Here is a 20,874-nt window from a genome sequence, read left to right as displayed (position 1 = left end):
TTTCAACGATAAAATGACTGACATTTTGGGTATGTATAATTATATGTTTACTGGTTTCCTTTCTGTTTTATATGTAATTCATGTGAATTTTTATGATACGTTCATATCGTTCCGTTTTCACAGGTAGAAAAAATCTTGGAACACTATATCTTGTGGTTTGGTTTTTTATACAATCTGTAAATTTTCCAGTACTGCACAGGTACTGATCAATGACACCAGCTTTTCACATACTTTCATTCAGATATGTTTGAGTTTCGTTGTCATCATATATAATGCCATACATATTCTTATATTTAGAATCGTTAACCTCTAAACATGATTTCAAATACATGTATTTCCTTTGGAAGTCTCCTTGAATATAAAAGGAATCAAGCCAATATTAACAGATTCATGTCTGTCTTTGTGTATCATTAAGTACTTGTTATATGTCTGCTATGCTCTGTGTTTCTTCAGACAAGTTTTAGTTTGTTTGGTCGTTACATGTGCCTGTGTGAAGTAGTCCGTGTGCGTTTGGGGTGACTGTAGTATATTCGTTTGTTTGTTTGTTTGTTGTTGTGTGTCTTAATAATAATGAGACTCGTGCACTTTTGTAGTTATATTTCATTGAGGCATGTAGCCAAAAAATGTAATAACTTGGAAATCTACAATTTTAAGTCGTTATATTTTATACAAATCTTGGTCAATGATATATTTCATTTGTACATGTAGGTCACAAGAAAATAATATTACAGTATATTCGATAGTAGGCATATAGTAAATTTTGGCTTGGTTTAATTATTTTAACGTCAACAGCTAGAGTTATTGAAGGATGCATCAGCTTTAGTTGGTGGAGGAAAACAGGAGTATCCGGAGATAATCCATGGATCACGGTTGTTTTTCTCTGAAATTAGAATAGTTCATTTACCTTTATTTTACGCTTCTGCATGCTATTCTAACACTTTTATTTTGTTATCAAAACACAGCATATTATGCGGCCAAATGAGACATTGGTTTATCGCAAGTAGTTTGATACCAAATAGCCGCTTCTGCAAAATTTTGATTTACGAAGAGTTTGTTTAAACATTAATAAGTAGAAGTCTGACATACAGAAATAAAACAAAAAATAAATAAATAATAAAGATATTAATCTAAATTGTAAATCTTTTAATGAATAAATTGTAGATAGTATCCATATTTTCACATGATGTTCAGAACAATATAACTTTATGCTTCTTCCTCATGTAATTGGTCATAAATATATTATATAAAATATCATTTGTTCCTCTGTAACTTCACATCTTATTCTGAAAATGTAAAAAGAGACAATCCGTACTGAACACTTTTTGTGTATATAAAATAAAATTCCACATTTTTTATAAATAAACAAACACTGTTTACATATTTGATAAATTATTATGAAGTAGATAACCTATATCAGAAAAGCAAATATATATATATATATATATACATATATTTGCTGTTTATTGGAGTAAGAATATGTTACATAATTTCAATTATTGCAAAACTTGTTTGTAACGTACGTATAACAACGGTATTTCGATCCGTTAATAAAGACGTTCGTTGAAAATAAAATATACATACATAGTTTAACAAGAGACCCAAAGGGCCTTAACGGTCATCTGACTACCTTGGCAATAGTAAAATTAATTACATATGGTGTCACTTTGTCAGGACCATGTCAGGATCATTTCCAATTTCTTTCGATAAATTAGATTTCAAACAAGAGGCACAAGGGCCTTGCCATATAGGAAATTAATGAGATATAGTGTCATGGTAGCCATCTTCGATTTGGGATCAACCAGAGATGTAACAATACTTTGTCGGGACTATGTCAGGATCATTTTATACAAGTTTCAGCCAAATCGCACCGATAGAACTTGAGAAGAAGTTCAAAATGTGTTTTCAAGATAGCAGCTGTGGCGGCCATCTTGGATTTCGGATCTACCGAAAAATAACAACACTTTGTCAGGACCATGTCAGGATCATTTCATGCAAGAATCTGCCAAATCACATTGGTAGAACATGAGAAGTTCAAAATGTGTTTTCAAGATGGCGGCTGTGGCGGCCATCTTGAATTTCGGATCGACCCGAGAAATAACAACACTTTGTCGGGACTAGGTCAGGATCATTTCATGCAAGTTTCAGGCAAATCGCACCGGTAGAACTTGAGAAGAAGTTCAAAATGTGTTTTCAAGATGACGGCTGCGGCGGCCATCTTGAATTGCGGATCAACCCGATAAATAACAACACTTTGTCGGGACTAAGTCAGGGTCATTTCATGTAATAAGTTTCAGGTAAATCGCACCGGTAGAACTTGAGAAGAAGTTCAAAATGTGAAAAGTTAACGCACGGTGGACGGCGCACGGCGCACCACGGCGCACGGCGGACGGTGCACGACGACGGATGAAACATGAAGACTATAGGTCATCCTGACCCTTCGGGTCAGTTGACCTAAAAGCAGAAACAATCAAACATTTTAATTTGGCAATACGTTATCTAATGTCCAAAATAACTTTATCAAAATAACATAAAGCCACTAATCATGGTAATTAGTTTTAGTTTGTTCTACGAAAATATTCACAAACAAATAAGCTTTATTATGTAGAAAACTAATGTTGTTAATTCAGAGTAGTTTATGGTAAGATTGAGTGGCGATTTCAATAGATATGAAAATTAAATTACTTTACAAAAGAGGTGAATCGGATGTAAGATGGAGTTTGTTATGATGTAAACTTGGTTAAATAAAATCCGTTTTACCACTGGTCATATAACCAATTTTATCTGGTATTGTAGTAAAGGATGTCTTTTTATTTTGCTACATACTGACCACATGCTTAACTTCTTACACCCTAACAAGGATACATGTTTCATTTGGATACTCAAAAAACAAAGAAATTCAAAATTAAACTAGATTTGATCGCGATCAAAACACGGGATTTCCACCTATGTAATGATATAAGTAATGTTAGCGAACAGACGATTGGTTGGACGATCTCACTCAATATTAATCAGAGAGCGTTTCTTACGAAAGCAGTCTGGTTCAACCGAAAAACAGATTTAGGGGGAATCCCCCTTTGGGCACAAGATTTCATAGAGAGGTGAGTATATAGGAGCCTGCTGATTGGATATATTCAGGGTACACCAGTTAATGGTTTATGTGTGGGTCGGACAATACATGTAGATGTAAAATTTGTAAAGAATTTTGATAACTTCATTTAACCTGAATAGTAGCAAACGTTAACACGGTCCTCTATAGGTTCTGTGATCTCAAAACGGCCGGGTAGTTTCTCAAAATAGCACCGGTTGTGTTTGAACATCCGGTGTCACAGGTGACGGCTCTGCCACACACATAAAAGGTTTTTAAACCTGTCAGTTATTGGGTTTGTGCATTACTTTTATTGTTTGTTTGTTCAAATGTACGTCCTATTAACAGCTAGGGTCACGTAAGGACGGCTTCCCATGTATGCGGTGTAGTTACACATGTACGTGTATTTACGCAAACACGTGTACATTGTTCATATATACGTGTATATGTAGTGTGATAGAACGGGTTTCTATCATTGTTGCATTTATTTCTACAGTATGTATATTTGTTATTGCACTCTTCTAAGTCTTCACTTCAGTGATCTGTTGATGTATATTTGACCCAAATTCAGGGGAACACCGTGAGAACAGGTCTTATCTATCACAGGCAAAAGTGCCACGCATGTAAATCATGCGTGGCAATTTTCATGTGATTTTCACATGAATCTCATGCGTAAATCATATGATTTTTTGACACGCATGATTTTCGCATGAAAATTTCATGTCATTCTCATATGATTGTCATGCGATTTACATGTCATTTATTTCACACATGAGAATCGCATGATTTCTATTTACATGTGAAAAACATGCGTATGATACATATGAATATCACATGAAATATTTTACATGTCAGAATCATAACTGAATTTTCATCCGATTTTTGTTAAATTTTAAACTTTTCCTAAATTTTGATATTTTCACTCTTTTGCAATATCTCATGTCATTTTTCGGTATATTCTATAGAATCTGTTTTCTCGTTAACTGATTGAGTGTTAGAGACTTTATTTGTATGGACGGTAAGTGCTCTTGATTCGTGCGAGGCAACTAAAAAAATCCAGATATATATACATTGTATTAAGTACATACCCGCGTCATGTTCGGAAAATATCTTCCAAAAAAGTCCAAAATGATTACATCAAAACTCCACACGAAAAAGGAACAAAATTTAAACACTTTTGAGAATAGATTTTTAAAGAAACGAGAACTTGTTGTCATGAAAGTGATACCAAATATTGCTTTTGTGTAAATATGAAACCGGCCCTATAAAACAAATATAGGCCTAAGTTATTTGTAAGTGTATAGGTGCGTCATATTTGAAAAATATTAAAAAAAAAAAAAAAAAAAAAGCGGTTACATTAAAACTCCACACGAAAATTAGGATCAAAACATATCTTTGAGAACAGATTTTAATGAACCAAGACATGAAATTGATACCAAATATTGCTTTTGTGTAAAAATAAGTCCGGCCGTATGATTTTTTTTTTTTTTTTACTTTCCAAATATAACTTAATGCAACATTATTAAAATATTTTAATAACTGCCATATAACTGCATTTGATATATATATACATGTAACTGTATTCAGTGTAAAACATAATGGTATCCCGAGCTAGAATATATCAGGATTTAAATTCTAATTAGCCATTAGGAACCATATCTGTCAGCAATATTTGATCTAATACAAAGGGACGGATGTAGACTGATTTTTTTAATTAAGCAAATTGCAAAATATTCAAATATTATGGTCATGTTTAGGATTTGAACAGTGACCTTAATTTTGTGTCCTTTAGAAATAACCTGAAAATATAAGCTTAAATAGGCTACCATTCAGTATAACATTACAATTGCAAATATGCATTAAAAATTATAATGGAAATATCCTTGTCAATTCCTAGATCTAATTATAAATATTTGGTGGTCACTGATCATGGCTTCAAAGCCAACTTTCCACCGAGTTAGGATGGAATCCCGGACTTGCACAAGACTGTGACGTTTCTGACGTCACTAAACATTCTAACAACTGGAATCAAGTGTATTCCGGACATATCTATCTACATCAAAAATAATACTCGCTGATTTTAGTTCAGCCAATAAAGTTAGGTTCTTTTTTAAAATAATTCTTAAAGATAAGTAGCAATTAAAAGGATTATTGTTTTTCAATCTAATAATTGAAAAATGTCGGTATATCTTCACGTAATATGCTATCCGGATTATGTCGTTTCGGAAATTACACCATCCCGGAACCGATCGCGAAGGACGCTGACAAACGGACTTGACGAATGTTGACAGCAGTTGAATAACAGCTGAACAATACATGGTAAGTTGTACTGGATGAGGCATATAGGGCCTAACCCGTTGTAAGTCAGCTTAACAGTTTTTAATTAGAATCACAATGCTTGTTTTTTTTTAAATAATGGTGATCAGAACATGCAGTCAGTGATGAGCCACTGTCACTCGCGATCGGCATCAGTTTAACTAAAAAAATACAGTGTGTCGTTGCAACATTACAAAATAAATATAGGCATGCAAAATCAAACTTTTATGCTCAAAATGTTTAGGAAGTAATACAATACCATGAATACATGAGATAAATCTGGAGTCAGAATTAATCAGGTCGTTTCGGTGCCGAGTTGTACAGTTACTAGGTGCCTACATGTAAGTCGTTTCGGTACAAAGGGAGTCGTTTCGGTACAAAGGGAGTCGTTTCGGTACAAGCGAGAGTCATTTCGGTACATTAGTTATTAATGTACCGAAATGATTGTAAGCTATTTGGCGTATAAAATAAATACTGTTAATTAGTGTTAAAGTTATCTATTTGTATAAAGCTTTAGTTGGAATATTACCGGTTTATGATATTTTGAAACAATATTTTAAATGGGCGATACGCATTGATACATTAGATAAGTTTTATTGAAGTTTCATAGAAATTTGTCTTCTTAATCAATGTTATTACTTATGTAATCCTTTTTTTATTTTTTTTTCGAAAAAAAATGAACATGGTTGTTGATTTTTTAGGTTGATACCACCGATGTAATCTCCAGCTCCTGTGACAGACAGAGAAGGCTACAATACAGGACAATTTAATTTTCATTCAAGGTAAATAATTTAATATATATTGCCTGATGAATTAATCAATAAGCAAACATTCAAGTGCAGACCAATCTTTTTGTGAAAATTTGCTTTAGTAAAGTGATAGCACTGTACAGAGCTACATTTTAGGTTCTACACTTTTATGAGGCAAGCATACCAACAAAAAAAGGAATATCTGACTGACATCCATGAAAACAGGTTAAAAAATATTTCAATAACATAAAATTGAAACTTACATAAATAGTTTGAGTCAGTGGTTTTCAAGTGGGTCTGTCAGGTTTAGGCAAAGAAACAATATTTTATTTTAGGCCTAACTGATAAACATATGGCATATATCAAGGGGCCCTGCTTAAGTTAGAGTCTGATATATCCTTATTGTGGGTCAGTCATTTATCAGGGCCCTTCCTGACTTTCCAGTTTTCTAGTTGTGCATGCATGTACATACATGTGCTGATTATGCCTTTGTGTTACCGGTAATTATTGTTCATCCGTGAAATTTAATAGATTATTGTACAATGCCCTATGTAATATTTTCCCATTTTGATTTTTACAGTGAAAGGAAACATGAAAAGAGGCAAGCAACTGGAGGAGCTGAAAAACTGCAAAATTGTGAAGCTGTGTTATGCAAGTTACACCATTTATTGATCAATAATAGGTAGAATGCAAATGGTTCAGATGTCATCAATGGATCAGCTCAGCATCCAGAAAGTTGATCATGGGAACTTGAACTGGCATTGACATGAAAACAGCTTAATTTGAAAAGGACATTTTCAATGAAATGAACTTGTTAGGATGACAAGCCTTGTTGGAAAAAGTGTTTTATCCCACAACAAAAGACTGAACATTTATATCAACTGGAAGACAGGAAATGGACTTTGATATCCAGTAGTGAATCTAGTGTTGAAATAATAAGGCAAAAGGCATAGATAGTTGAAAGCTTAATGTGTCACACTTATAGACTGACAATTTAACTACATATAAAATGTTGTATATGTTATTTAGGATATGCATGGAGAATTAATTTTGTTTTACAGTGTATCTTTTGATTGTTTGTGCATAATCAAATTGAAATGAATAATTTTCATCTTATCTGATGAGTTTTTGTCTGTTCCTTAAATTACATTTTGATATAATTTGAGATTTGACATAGGATTGTATTGCTAAGTTACAATAACATAATGCGAGATATGACATTTGACATGGAATGCGTTCTTGTTATATATAGTACATTTCTAGAGAAGTTCTAGAACAATTGGAGACTTTTTCTTATCATCATGATAGAATGTCTAGACATGGGACATATAATTTACAAATTTATTAAATGTGCTCTTTTTTGTATTTTACATACATAATTTGATTAATTAATTACAAATATAAAATGCAAGAGAATAGATTACACTATATGACATAATTTACATGTGTGATATGCATCACCATTCACATATATACAATACATGTGAAAAACATGCGTGGCACTTTTCGGCTGATTTACATATGATATAATTTACATGCGTGCAACGCATGTGATACGCATGATTTACATATGTGGCTACACATGATTTACGCATGTTGAAATTTACGCATGAGAATCATGCGTTTCTCGCATGATTCTCATATGTGGCTACACATGATTTACGCATGTGGAATTCTACGCATGAGAATCATGCGAAAAACGCATGATTCTCATATGAATTTTACGCATGAGATACAGGTGTGCTCTTTACAGCTCAAATACGCATGAAATTTTCGCATGAGAATCATGCGTTTTTCACATGTATTTCATGCGTGGCACTTTTACACCGTTGGTTTTATATACCTCTAGAGTTAAGAACACTTGTAGGTGGTTAGTTGGCTCCGTAGGGTGTTAGGCTTTGTTTAGGGAACGTGGTAATCACACAGGACTGAGCTAATTAGGCCTAAAGTTTGGCTATAGTTAATCTTGGATACATTGTACATGTAACTGCTTCGGCACTTATATATCTCTTATTGTTATCTGTCTTAACGGGCACTATTGTGAATCTTCTATGTAATACTTAATCTACTTGTCTTTTATATAATAAATAGTTATTTGTACCTGTATTTACCTAGTTGAGTTATTGGATTAGTGTCAGTGCTTCCGCTACATCCTAGAGATCGAACCTGTTGAGATACAGGCCTGTAACCTGTGGAGGAAACAGGATCCGTAGAGGATTTGTGACGACTGTGGACTCTGTTGTATACTAAAAATACTATACGATCACGATTTGGGACTTATACATATAACGGGAGCTACAGTCGGATCGCCCCTCCTGGTCTCTTGTGGAAAACCCTCCCTATTACAGTAGCACTTAAAACATCCCGAAAAGTATTGAAAACTAAATGTAAAAATACATTCGAAACGGCCCTTGTGTAACGAAGATTGAGCCCAGGACAGAATTTTAACCCAGCCGCTGATTGGCTGGCTAATTATGAATTTCAAAATTAAAAATGTTTTCTGACAGGTAATTATTCCTTGATAACCATGATATGAATTTGGAAATTCAGATTTGAGATTTAGGTTCAAAATATCAATTTTGATAATGAATAGGTAAAAACATTAGAATTTCAGGTTTTTTAAAAGTGCAAAAATTCTCCTTATCTTATGAAGATCTTGGACCAATGCGGAATAACACGTACGATTAGAGTTTTAGTATTAGATACGGATTATCTCCCTTTGGCCACATGCCACATCATGTAATCACAACTCAAAATCGCTGAAAGTTATATACCTCCGCCATTTTGAATCATATGACATTGAAATTGGTCATTTTATGTGTCTGAAAGCATGATCTTTCACATCCAATTCAAAACATTTCACCTTTGAATTTTCATGAATTACGCTAAAATTTACGTTAAAAAATGAACGAAACGCCATATTCGGAGGTCTATATTTCCGCCATTTTCAAATTCATGTCTTTGAAATTAAAAACCTGTACAGACAATAGGCTAAAGCTTACATTTACAAAAATTCAACACTCAACATGAGATGATAAAGGCCCTACGAGCTCACAAATAACGGAAAAAATAAGAAAATGAAACAAATTGCCATATTTGGAGAGCTATATTTCCGCCATTTTTCTATATAACCCCTTAAAAATAAATAACTTTTGAAGACAAAAGTTCATACAACACAGGTATGAAAAATCAACACTGTACATACAGGTTTAAAGGCGCTGAAACGTCTCGTGCAAGGACAAATAAAAACTAAAATTTCGATTTTCGATGTCCTATATCTCCGCCATTTTGAATCATATGACCTTGAACTTGGTCATTTTATGTGTCTGAAAGCATGATCTTTCACATCCAATTCAAAACATTTCACCTTTGAATTTTCATGAATTACCCTAAAATTTACGTTAAAAAATGAACGAAACGCCATATTCGGAGGTCTATATTTCCGCCATTTTCAAATTCATGTCTTTGAAATTAAAAACCTGTACAGACAATAGGCTAAAGCTTACATTTACAAAAAATCAACACTCTAAATGAGATGATAAAGGCCCTACGAGCTCACAAATAACGGACAAAAATAAGAAAAAGAAACAAATTGCCATATTTGGAGAGCTATATTTCCGCCATTTTTCTATATAACCCCTTAAAAATAAATAACTTGTGAAGACAAAAGTTAATACAACATAGGTATGAAAAATCAACACTGTACATACAGGTATTAAGGCGCTGAAACGTCTCGGGCAGGGGCAAATATAAACTAAAATTTCGATTTTTGATGTCCTATATCTCCGCCATTTTGGATCATATGACCTTGAATTTGGTCATTTTATGTGCCTGAGAACATGCTCTTTCATATGCGCCCTTCGAAACATTTCTATGGTAAAGTTCATTTTTGACCTTTGTTTGACCTCATTTGACCCCCTAGTGAACTCGTGACCTTGACATAATTTCTGATAACATGTAATGAGAAAAAAACGTGAATTATCGTGATCTACATGGAGAATGAAACGTACATGTTGTGTAGCGTACGGTTATGAAATTATGAGCGTTTAAAGTTCGTTCGAAAAAAGCAGTGTTTTACGTCTGTGACCTTGACCTTGAACGTTATCCTCCAAAATCGAGAGTACATTTTAAGAACTCATGTACGTACATAACGTCTCCAAATTTCAGCGCTCTACACCTCTTATTTATTACGAAGATGTCGTTTAAAGATTTAAAGCTTTTTGAACCCTGTGACCTTGAATGAATGTCAAGGTCAATAAAAAGGAATAAGTTCTGTAGACATTCGTCCATGCTATATCTATACAAAAATTCAAGCATGTATGTTAAGTATTAAAGGCGCTGAAACCTTTAAAATTTTTGGCGGGAAAACGCCAAAATAGCCTTTTTTCAAAGGCCTATATCTCCGCCATTTTGGATTTCATGACCTTAAAACTTGTCATTATATATTTCTGAGGGCATGCCCTTTCATATCCAACTTTCAAAACTTTTCTGTGTTGAATTTCGTTTTTGACCTTTGTTTGACCCCGTAGCGAACTCTTGACCTTGACATAATCTCTGATAACATGGCATGGGAAAAGCACGCGCAATGTCAAGATCTATCTGAATAACAAAACGTGAACGATGTACACCGTACGGTAATGAAGTTATGAGCGCTTAAACTTCGTTCCAAAAAATTGTTTTTTTCGTCTATGACCTTGACCTTGAACATTTTTGTAAAAAATCGAACGTACATTTCAAGATCTTATGTACATTCATAACGTGTCCAAAGTTGAGCGTCGTACCTTATTCCGTTCCTGAGATATCCTGCTAACAAGATTTGTGGAAATAAGAAAAAAAAAGAAAAATAAGAATAAGAAGAAAAAACAGAACAATAACAATAGGGATTTCCATCCTCAATGGAAATCCCTAAAAATGACCAATTGCTAACATGTCAATTTGTGGGCTCATTCTGGTGATTCCTCATACATAGCGCCACCGTTAATGTCATTAGCACGACTATAATTAATTGGCGGTTTCATCATTGATACTAGTCCTATGGATTCGTCACTATATTCTCTCCATCTTTTTATCCTGCCATTCAACGAACAACCCTGAAAAAGTCAAATTGTAATAGAATTTACTATATATGAAGAAAACAAACCAGCCCATAAATATGACGTTCAATAAGTTTTAATTGTTTCCTCATACGGAAAAGTTGGAAACAACAAATAAAATCTTCAAATTTTATACCCATGCCTTTAACAATAACAAATGCACAATTACAAATGACCTTATAGACCTACTATATGATACATATAGAAGTTTAAAAAAAATATAACAAAATATCATAATTATATTTTAAAATTATAAATATATGCCATAATAGTTTAAACGTTCGTTACTTTTTAGATAGTTGATATTTAAGCACGGATCTTTCTAAGCTACAATTTGAAAAGAAATGTGTTAAGATAAAAAACAATTCAAATAGTTTACATATGACTCCTGTATATCGTCCATCGTTTCCAAACAAGCTTTTTAATTTAGGACACCGCGTTACCATAGTTACCAGTATTGATTTACGAAGGGCGATATTTAGGGGCATTGTACAAACTGTCTGACAAAATTATTTGTGTTTTTATTTTTATAGTGATACGAATGCGATTCCAGTTTTGCCTTAATCTTACCTTTTGAAAATCTAGTAAATTCATTATTACTCCGCATAAGGCTGCCACACTGGATAGGGTTACCAATATGATAAAGAAATGTTGATATGATGTCAGTAATTCAGCAATCTCGGACCTGTTTTAGGAAAGAAATACAATATAACCCGTTCTTTGTCACAAATTTTGCGTTTTGAGCTATAGAGAATATCACGGAATAACAATCCGTCAATACAGTGTGAAATGAAGGAAATTAACTCTAGGACATCATAGTACCATATATACAAGAAAAGTTAAAATCGGCTAGAAAAAATTCTTTTTCATAAAATTTATCTGCACCATGTTCCAAAACGACTGAGATGCGAAAAAATGCAGATATACAGGGAATGTCAAAATCGGCTAGAAATCTATTTCTATTTCATAAAATGTATATGTACAATTTCCGATAGTGATGCGAATAAATGCAGATTTTATAATTTTAAAATGAAAGTGAAACTTTTTAATTTTGTGTCTAGTATATAAAACAATACAAATCCGGCTCGGATGCGACTTTTCCGTCTACTGAAAAAAATTATGCAACGTCATATTAAGATTACGACGTCAAAACTACCTATGACGTCACACTAGTGTTACTACACATTTGTCTTACGAAATTTATGATATGGCCGTATGACATTGCTAAACGGGCCAATTATGTGATAAAAGATAACAATGATATTACTCACTCTCCTTGTCTTTGAAGAGTATACCCCGAGATGACGAATGCAACTGCAGCGCCTACATTCCTAAAGAAAAACATGAGGCCTGCTAGAGTCCCCACGTGTGATGCTGGGCTCAGTAACAATAGCACCTGCCACATCATTACCTAAAGGTAAATATCAAGGTGATTTAATTAATGAGGGATTTAGTCAAACAAATATTTTTACATGTCATCGGTCAAATTGTGTTTACATGAAATGATTTGTACGAATTTCATTTCAGTCACCCTACTATCTGTTTCTACCAGTGAGCATCAACACGCTTACAAAACAATTCACAACTAACATTTTATCAGATGTGATTAATTTCGCGTTTTTCGCGAGAAAAATAATTACAATTAATTAGAGATGGCGAAAAATATTTGCTGCAAAAAATGTCAAGTATTAGTACAAAAGAACCGTATTACTCTAAATCGCCGCAATAGCAGTTACATAGACACGCGATATTGAGCCACCGCGAAAATTTCAAAAAGTTCGTTTACCGTAACCACTTAGATATACTTACCCCTCCAATCGTTATCCCTATCCCGTCCAACACAGCCAAGAGATAGACACTGACAGCCGGACAAAATCCCAGGAGTGTATATATTGGTACCATCCAGATTAACAAGACACTGCTTATGATTCCATCGCAGTCGATCCGTGACTGTGAACATCAAATTGATTTTGAAAATTTTATAGTTAAAAGGTATAACAAAAATTATTGAACTGATTTCCAGTAAGACTTTCTATTTTTCTTATATTTCGTGTTATTTAAAATACCTCTGTATGCGCTTCCCTACTGAAGAGTACTACCAAAGCAATACGATAGCACACCGACAACGGACCAGCTATACTGATAAAATGTGTAACAACAGTAATTGCCCTAACGGTTACTTAGCAGCAGTAGCAAAAAAATATTGTTTAACTAAGTCGACTTTCGCGATCATGCGACACGGACGCAAAGTCGTGGTTTTCTGACAGTCACAGATGTTGAAGACAGCAGCACAACATAATTTCAAGTTAAAGTTGCTAAGTGGGTGACATGTTATCGTTATATAACGCATACTATTAGAAATGTTACAGACGAGGTAATATTGTATCAAGCGACCGGGATTCGAGCTCTATTAACTGAGCCAGCTGGTCGCCGATGATCGACCTAGCCCAGTCCCTCTACAGAAACTAATCTGAAAATTATTGTTTAAATATAATTTGAAAAAACACTTTCAAATAAAATGCTACTTACCAGAAGTATGCTTGTGAAAGGCGTCAGTAAGGTCATGAATGCAGATAAGCCTGTAATTTGACTGGCCTCTGTCATTGTATAACCATGACGTATCATTAAATAGTCCCTGAAATCATGTCCACAAAACACGAATGTCATTATATAAAAAATCAACTGATATCATCATTAAATAGTCCCTGAAATTATGTTCACAAAACACGAACGTTATTATATAAAAAAAATCTTATATTGTCATAAAATAACCCTGAAATAATTAAAAAAACAAAACTGTTATATACAAAAGTCAACTGGCCATGTTTTCAAACTATTTTCATAGAAAAAAGAACATGAAAAATGTAATACCGGTTTGTTAAATTTTTCATATTGAAATTCATTATCAGATTTCATTATTTGCACATGCTATGCACAGTACCGTACACATTAAGTAGTCATGACATCGTTTTGTCATTTAAAAGATTTCATCAATTCAGCATTAGCAATTTGAACACAAAACCATTACTGAATAATACATATTGCTGAATATAAAATATCTCACGGTAAATTTGCTTGTTTAACAGCCCAGGACGGCGAACCAGTCGATCGAGACAATATATAGAACCAGAAGGTCAACGGAAGGGCCCGTAAATCTCTAAGTGTCTGAAACAGAATCATATCAACTAATCAGTATACCACCAGGCACAATGGTCTTGAGCATCTCTTGTAAATTGTCAATTTCAATTTTTTTCGAGTACCTGATAATAATAAGTGTAAAATAAGAGAAGAAGATGTACAGGCGATACGAGGTTTCGAACCTGGAATCTCCGAAATTCGATCGGATGCTCTAACGATTGAGCCCAGTACCTGGGCGCCGATGATCAACTGAGTCCAGTTCTGGTGCACTCATTCGAACACATACGATGATCCACCACGTGGATATTTTTCTAGGCGCCAAGTTTGCGATAGAAAAGAAGAAAATTTAGCAGTCAGACCGGGGTACGAACCCGGGACCTCCGAACACTAGTTGTGTGCTCTATCAAACTAGGCACTAAGTCACCGATGATCGATTAATCAGCCCAGTCCCTCTGCATTTACATGAATGTAGAACAATTGAAAACGAATATTCTAATATCTTAATAGCAAAGAGCTTTTCGCTATCAATGTATACGCGACCATTTAAAACGTAGATTTAACCTACCATTAATTTGTTTCCAGAGTCTTTTGTCTGAGGTGTGTGATACTGGAGAAGGAACGTTAAACAAACAGCACATATCACTCCGAATCCGCAAGCAGCTGTGGCTGTAACATGATACGACATTTGAAGGATAATGTATGGATAATGCATTTACGAGTTATAATAAGGTTATATTCTGATCTCAATATCGCTAATTATGACAATTTGTAAAATAAACATGCAAACGCAAATGTATTTTATAGGGAATATCACATGGTTTAAAGGATACGAAATCACTTGTAAAAATACAATTACTAGCCTGCTAATTACCAGATTTGTTTTTGTACCAAGATTTGAACTAACTAGGAGATTCCTTCATTCCTAAAGTATCAAAATTTTATAATTGATATTGTCATTTATCATTTTATTAAGCTTTTTCAACTCATCAATAGTCTTTTTATGATTTGTATCTCTCTGAGAGCAATTATGTCAGGACTATTTAACAATAAAGTATTGAGGGTAATGTTGTATTTTCCATAGAAATTATCACACTGAAATGTTTTACGTAATAAATAATACATACCATTAAAAGCAGAACATTCTGTTGGGCACAAAGATAAAAGAAGATACAAAGGAAAATGCTTATAATGGTCTTCGGTTTATCTCAACTGGTGATTACTAGTTAACTTATTAGCACCAATAACATACCTGTCCATGCGGCGACTACTGGTCCAGCCACCTTGGATAGGTAAGATGTCATATACAGACTGATGGCCTGTCCGGAGTATCCAAACGAACTGAAGGCTAAGCCAATGTATGTGGACTCAGGGAAGCAATGGGCTATAACTCTGGCCTTCACAACTAGGTGAATAAATCAATTCTGATTAATGATGTCATCAACACTGATTGATATCCACCAAGGAAGTAAATTTAACATCATTGTTATAAAATAAACTTTTATGAAGTGTTAGTTTCTTCTTTTGTTTATTGTCATGAACACCTGATGATCACATTCATGAACAAAATGGTAGAAAAAGTATGAAATAAAAGTGCATTCTCAATATTGGTAAACAATATGCAAAATTGCGCATGTCGTATTTGTTCATTTCTATGGTTCATAAGAAGAACGAATTGTACTCGGTAAATACCGAGAGATACAAAAGTTTCATAAGTATAGTCAGTCCTTCCAGTAATCTCGTTATAAAACAACTTAATGAAATGAATTAAAATGGTAATACTGATCATTTTGATACCACTTTATATTAAATAACAACCAATTTTGAGGTGATGTACATGTAGGTCGAGATGAAATAGCAAATTCGGTAGAAAAGGAAAGCCCACGTTATCAAATATCAACCTGAATACTGAATTATAGACGGAATGTTGTAGCCAAATACTTGTAGAAAACGTGCACAGGTTTTGTAAACAAGACACAACGAAAAAGAGAAAACAATTAGAAACAACAATAAAGAAAGAGAAGTAATATATCAAGCGGAAAAATGTTTATTGCAATAATGGTAATTTACCTAAGTACATCGTGCATGTATGTATTAAAGGAATTCATAAATATATGGAGTGTGAAAAGAGGCAAGTAATTGATGTGTTTCTTTATTATTAAAAAGATAGATTCTTCACATCTTTACTTCACAATAATATTTCAGTCTTTAAACGTCTCATACATATTATGCATATTTTCAGTCAATCCATGTACACTCTTACATGTGAAAAGTTATCTCTAAACATATCCAATGACATATTTAACGAAATTGTAGATTACATATATTCACTGTTGTAGAATATATCTCAGAAAATGTTTTTGTCGTTTCCCTTGTGAACTACACAATATACATTATGTTAATATTTTATTTTTGTGACGTCGTCTTAGATTAACTAGTATGATTCGTGGTAAAATGGAACCCTTTGTAAGTTATGAAACGAATTGTTGCTGATACAACATTTGTGAAGACTTACATCTGAATTGTCTCTTACTCAAAAACAAGGAATTATAACGTGTTCCTAAAAGGAGATAAACCACGTAATCAGTTAAAAAATTGGCGCCCCATTACATTGCTTAATACTATTTACAAACTGGCATCTGGCACCATAGCGGAAAGATTTAAAACTTTTATCACCAAATTAATTAGTAATAACCAAACTTGATTTATTCCAGGTAGATACATTGGCGAAAATACACGATTGATTTATGATTTAATGCAATATACTGATGAACATAAAATACCTGGTCTTCTTTTGTTAATTGACTCTGAAAAAGCTTTTGGTCTTCTTTTGTTAATTGACTCTGAAAAAGCTTTTGACTAAGTTTCTTGGAAATTTATTTCAGAACTTCAAATATTTTCAATTTTGGACATTTGTTATTTTATCAATTATTAATTGGATTAAACTTTTTTTTAAAAATCACTCTGCTATCAATATTGGAAGTAACTTAACAATTTTTTTCGATATTGAGCGCGGTTGCCGACAGGGGGATCCGGTTCCTTCATATATTTTAATATTATGTGCGGAGATTTTATCAATATTATTAAGAAATAATTCAGACATACGTGGCATTGTAGTTGATAACCATGAATTACTGCTCTCTCAATTTGCAGACGAGTCTTCTGTAATTCTTGATGGCTCAGAAAAATCTTTAAATATTACTTTACTACAGCTTAATTATTATGCCAGTTTCTGGACTCAAAATGAATTTCACCAAGACCCAGGTAATTTGGATAGGTAGCAAAAAATACAGTAATGATAAATAAAGAGCAGCAAACAATCTCTCATGGGGAAGCACAAAGTTTAATCTTTTAGGTATAGAATATGATGTTGATTTGCATAAAATAGTAAAATTGAATTTTGACAAGAAACTTATTAAACTGAAATCTCTCATTAACTCGTGGAACCGAAGAAATCTCACTCCAATAGGGAAAATAACTATCATAAAAACCTGACTTTGCATTTTAATCACCTCTTTATAGCGCTTCCAAACCCAAATGATTCTTATATAAAAAAAAATTAACAATATATTTTATGAATTTCTTTGGTGTGGCAAAACAGACAAAATTAGACGTGATGTTGTTTTAAGTCATATAAAGAAGGTGGGTTTAAAATGATAAATTTAAAATCTTTTATAACAGGTCTCAAGGCAACATGGGTAAGGCGGATTTATAAAGATGATGTTAGTTGGATGCATATTGCGGATAAATATATAGATAAATTTTCATTAATTACTTTGAAAGAATTACAAACTTGTTTTGGAAATATGTTCTGGAAACAATAGATGGGTCTAATACTTACAATGATAAAATTTATGAAAATCCTTTGTGGTATAATTATAACATCAAAATAAACAAACAAACCTGTTTTTACAAAGAATGGTTCAGGAAAGGAGTAATGTATATATATGATTTTGTCAAAAAAGATAGAACGTTTTATAGTTTTAAAGAATTTCAACAAAAATATGATATAAGATCCAACTTTTTATCATTTTATGGTATTATTAGAGCAGTAAAACACTTTATAAATAATAATCATGAAACTTTCTCTTCAGTAATCTGTTTACCAAACATAACGTTAAATTTGAAAGTTATATTAAGAAATACAAACGGGACGCAGGACATTTACAGAATCTTGTGTTATAATCACACCAAACCCCCATCACAAAGAAAATGGTCTTTAACTTTAAATATCCAGGAAAATCAATGGAAAGAAATTTATGTAAATGTCTTTAAAACCACTAATAGTACAAAGCTCAGATGGCTTCAATACTGAATCAACCATAGAATTTTAACTACAAATACAATTTTACATAAAATGGGAATTAAACCAGACAATAGATGTACATTCTGTAGAAATTTTCCAGAAATAATTGAACATATGTTTTGGGATCGTGACAAAGTTACTTATCTTTTAAGTGATTTAAAACAATTACTTAATGCTAATAATATTTTTGTTGATTTTAATAAACAGGAATTTATATTTGGAAAATTCAGTTTTTGTGATGCAGACTTGATAGTTTTTTACTATTGATTAAGGATTATTCTTCTGAGGTTTCAGTCCCGTTGAAGTGTCGTTTCGACATAGATCAAAGAAGTTATGAGATTTTCAAATAAAATCTATCACTATCTGTAGCAAGTTGCCAGTTGCAAATTTTGTCAAAAAATTACATTTCTATTTTTAGGAGAATTTTTTATCCGGGGATTTTAAGAAATGGCCCATTTGGCGGCCATTTTGAAATTGTGTCTTTTTTCGCTTTGAGCAGAGCCACAATTTTACCATTTTTTTCTGAAATTGTTTTTACTTAAATCATCACTGCGCCAGTATTTTTAGCTGTATCGAGCTAATTTTTGCTGTAAATCTTAACTGGGTTCGTGGTAATCAAAATATTGAGCATTAATGTGTGAAATGATACACTTTTGTCACTTTATTTCAACATTTAATGGTAATTTGAGCACTTTTATTTTTTACTCTAAAATATCATAAAATAACGCATATTCAAATGGGGCAAAAAAGTAAGCACACGGACCCCCCATTTTTCTGCCTGATTTAGAAAGAACAACCCTTTTCCTGTTGAAATGCATAATACCAGAACCTTTTCTTTGAAGGGTTAAATTTGGCAAAAATGGCTGAAAATGGTGCATTTTGTAGCTCAAAATTAAGGGGTAGGGGTAACATATATTGTTATTCTGAGGAAAAATATTAGTCTTATTAATCAAAACTGGTATATTTTTAAAGAAGACTACCGGAAAATAAATTCTACAAACATCCATACATATCAAACACCTCATTTGGAAATTATGGCTTTAATCTCTTGAATATATGGTCAAAACGACAAACTTCCCATAAAATCCAATATTTTGTCAGCTAGGTATCTTTGAGTGACAATAGCTCAAAAACGAGCACACGGACATATGTTTTTTCTTCCATTTTCTTTTATGATATGAATTCCTATTTCCAAAAATCTATATGAGCAAAAAAGTTTAATACAAGAAAATTTTGACTTCTCAGAGGAGTACATCCTTAAGTAATATTTGTTTAAAGTGAAATGTTTAAAAAAAAGACATCAATTTAATAAGTTTAAAAAATCATATACAATTTGAACTTTTTGAAGCTACAATTTGAAGCTCATTAGCAGATGATAGTTAAGCACAAGGCTTACCATAACAACATTGAGCTACAAAATAATCTTGAAAACTGGCTAAACATATGATCTTAATATCTCTATGATGTAGTTTTGTTTCACTGATTTGAACTGGCCAATGTTTAACTAAACTCTGTTATATTTAGTCAGTGTTGAAGTTTTCGCTTAACTCCATATTGAAGTGAAATCTTTTGAACTATCAAAATTCAGTTCTCATGAAGCTGATTTGATAGTAGATAACATTATTTTACTATTAATTAAACCGTACTTGTTTAAACCTACAACCATTATAACATTTATAACGAGTGAAACTTGAGATAAACTTGTATCAAAATAAAACTTGGGATGTATATACTTGCATCTATATTTGAGACATATATATACATGTTCATGTTGTCTTTATAAATGTGTGTGAGCGAGAAAGTAAAGGCATATAAAATAGCCAACCCTATACTAATGTTTAGTTGTCAAATTCTATACAAATGGATATGGTTGCATGCTTATAAGTTTGAATGTACATGAATTGTATATGTAATGTGTTGTTGATAAAATTGAAATTGAATAAAAAAATTGTTAAAATAAAGACTTACATCTCAAAGATCCATCTGCAAATCCTAGAAGTCCATATCCGATTGCCATCAGTACGTACGTGGGTGTGGTAATCGGTACATGAGACGTAAGAGCCACGGAGAACAGAACTGATCCCAGAAGTGGAATCAAACTAAACAGAATCGCAGAACCTAGAATAATGTAGATACCAATTAGGGAAATTTTAGTTTACGGAAAGAAACACGAGGCTTGCCGAGGGTTGA

General features: G+C 32.9%; 1 long non-coding RNA gene across 1 annotated transcript; it reads left to right on the top strand.

Annotated features, from left to right (window-relative positions):
- Window positions 1–3,707: 3,707 nt before the first annotated feature.
- LOC138323447 (uncharacterized) lies at window positions 3,708–8,256 on the top strand. The gene is made up of 3 exons (XR_011208547.1): window positions 3,708–5,404; window positions 6,103–6,183; window positions 6,731–8,256. It is a non-coding gene; the product is annotated as an uncharacterized lncRNA (long non-coding RNA).
- Window positions 8,257–20,874: the final 12,618 nt, after the last annotated feature.

Source organism: Argopecten irradians, chromosome 5 (genome assembly GCF_041381155.1).
Source record: "Argopecten irradians isolate NY chromosome 5, Ai_NY, whole genome shotgun sequence".
NCBI lineage: Eukaryota > Metazoa > Mollusca > Bivalvia > Pectinida > Pectinidae > Argopecten > Argopecten irradians.
The sequence above is the reverse complement of the archived record's forward strand: the minus strand, read 5'-3'. Positions and strand labels throughout refer to the sequence as shown.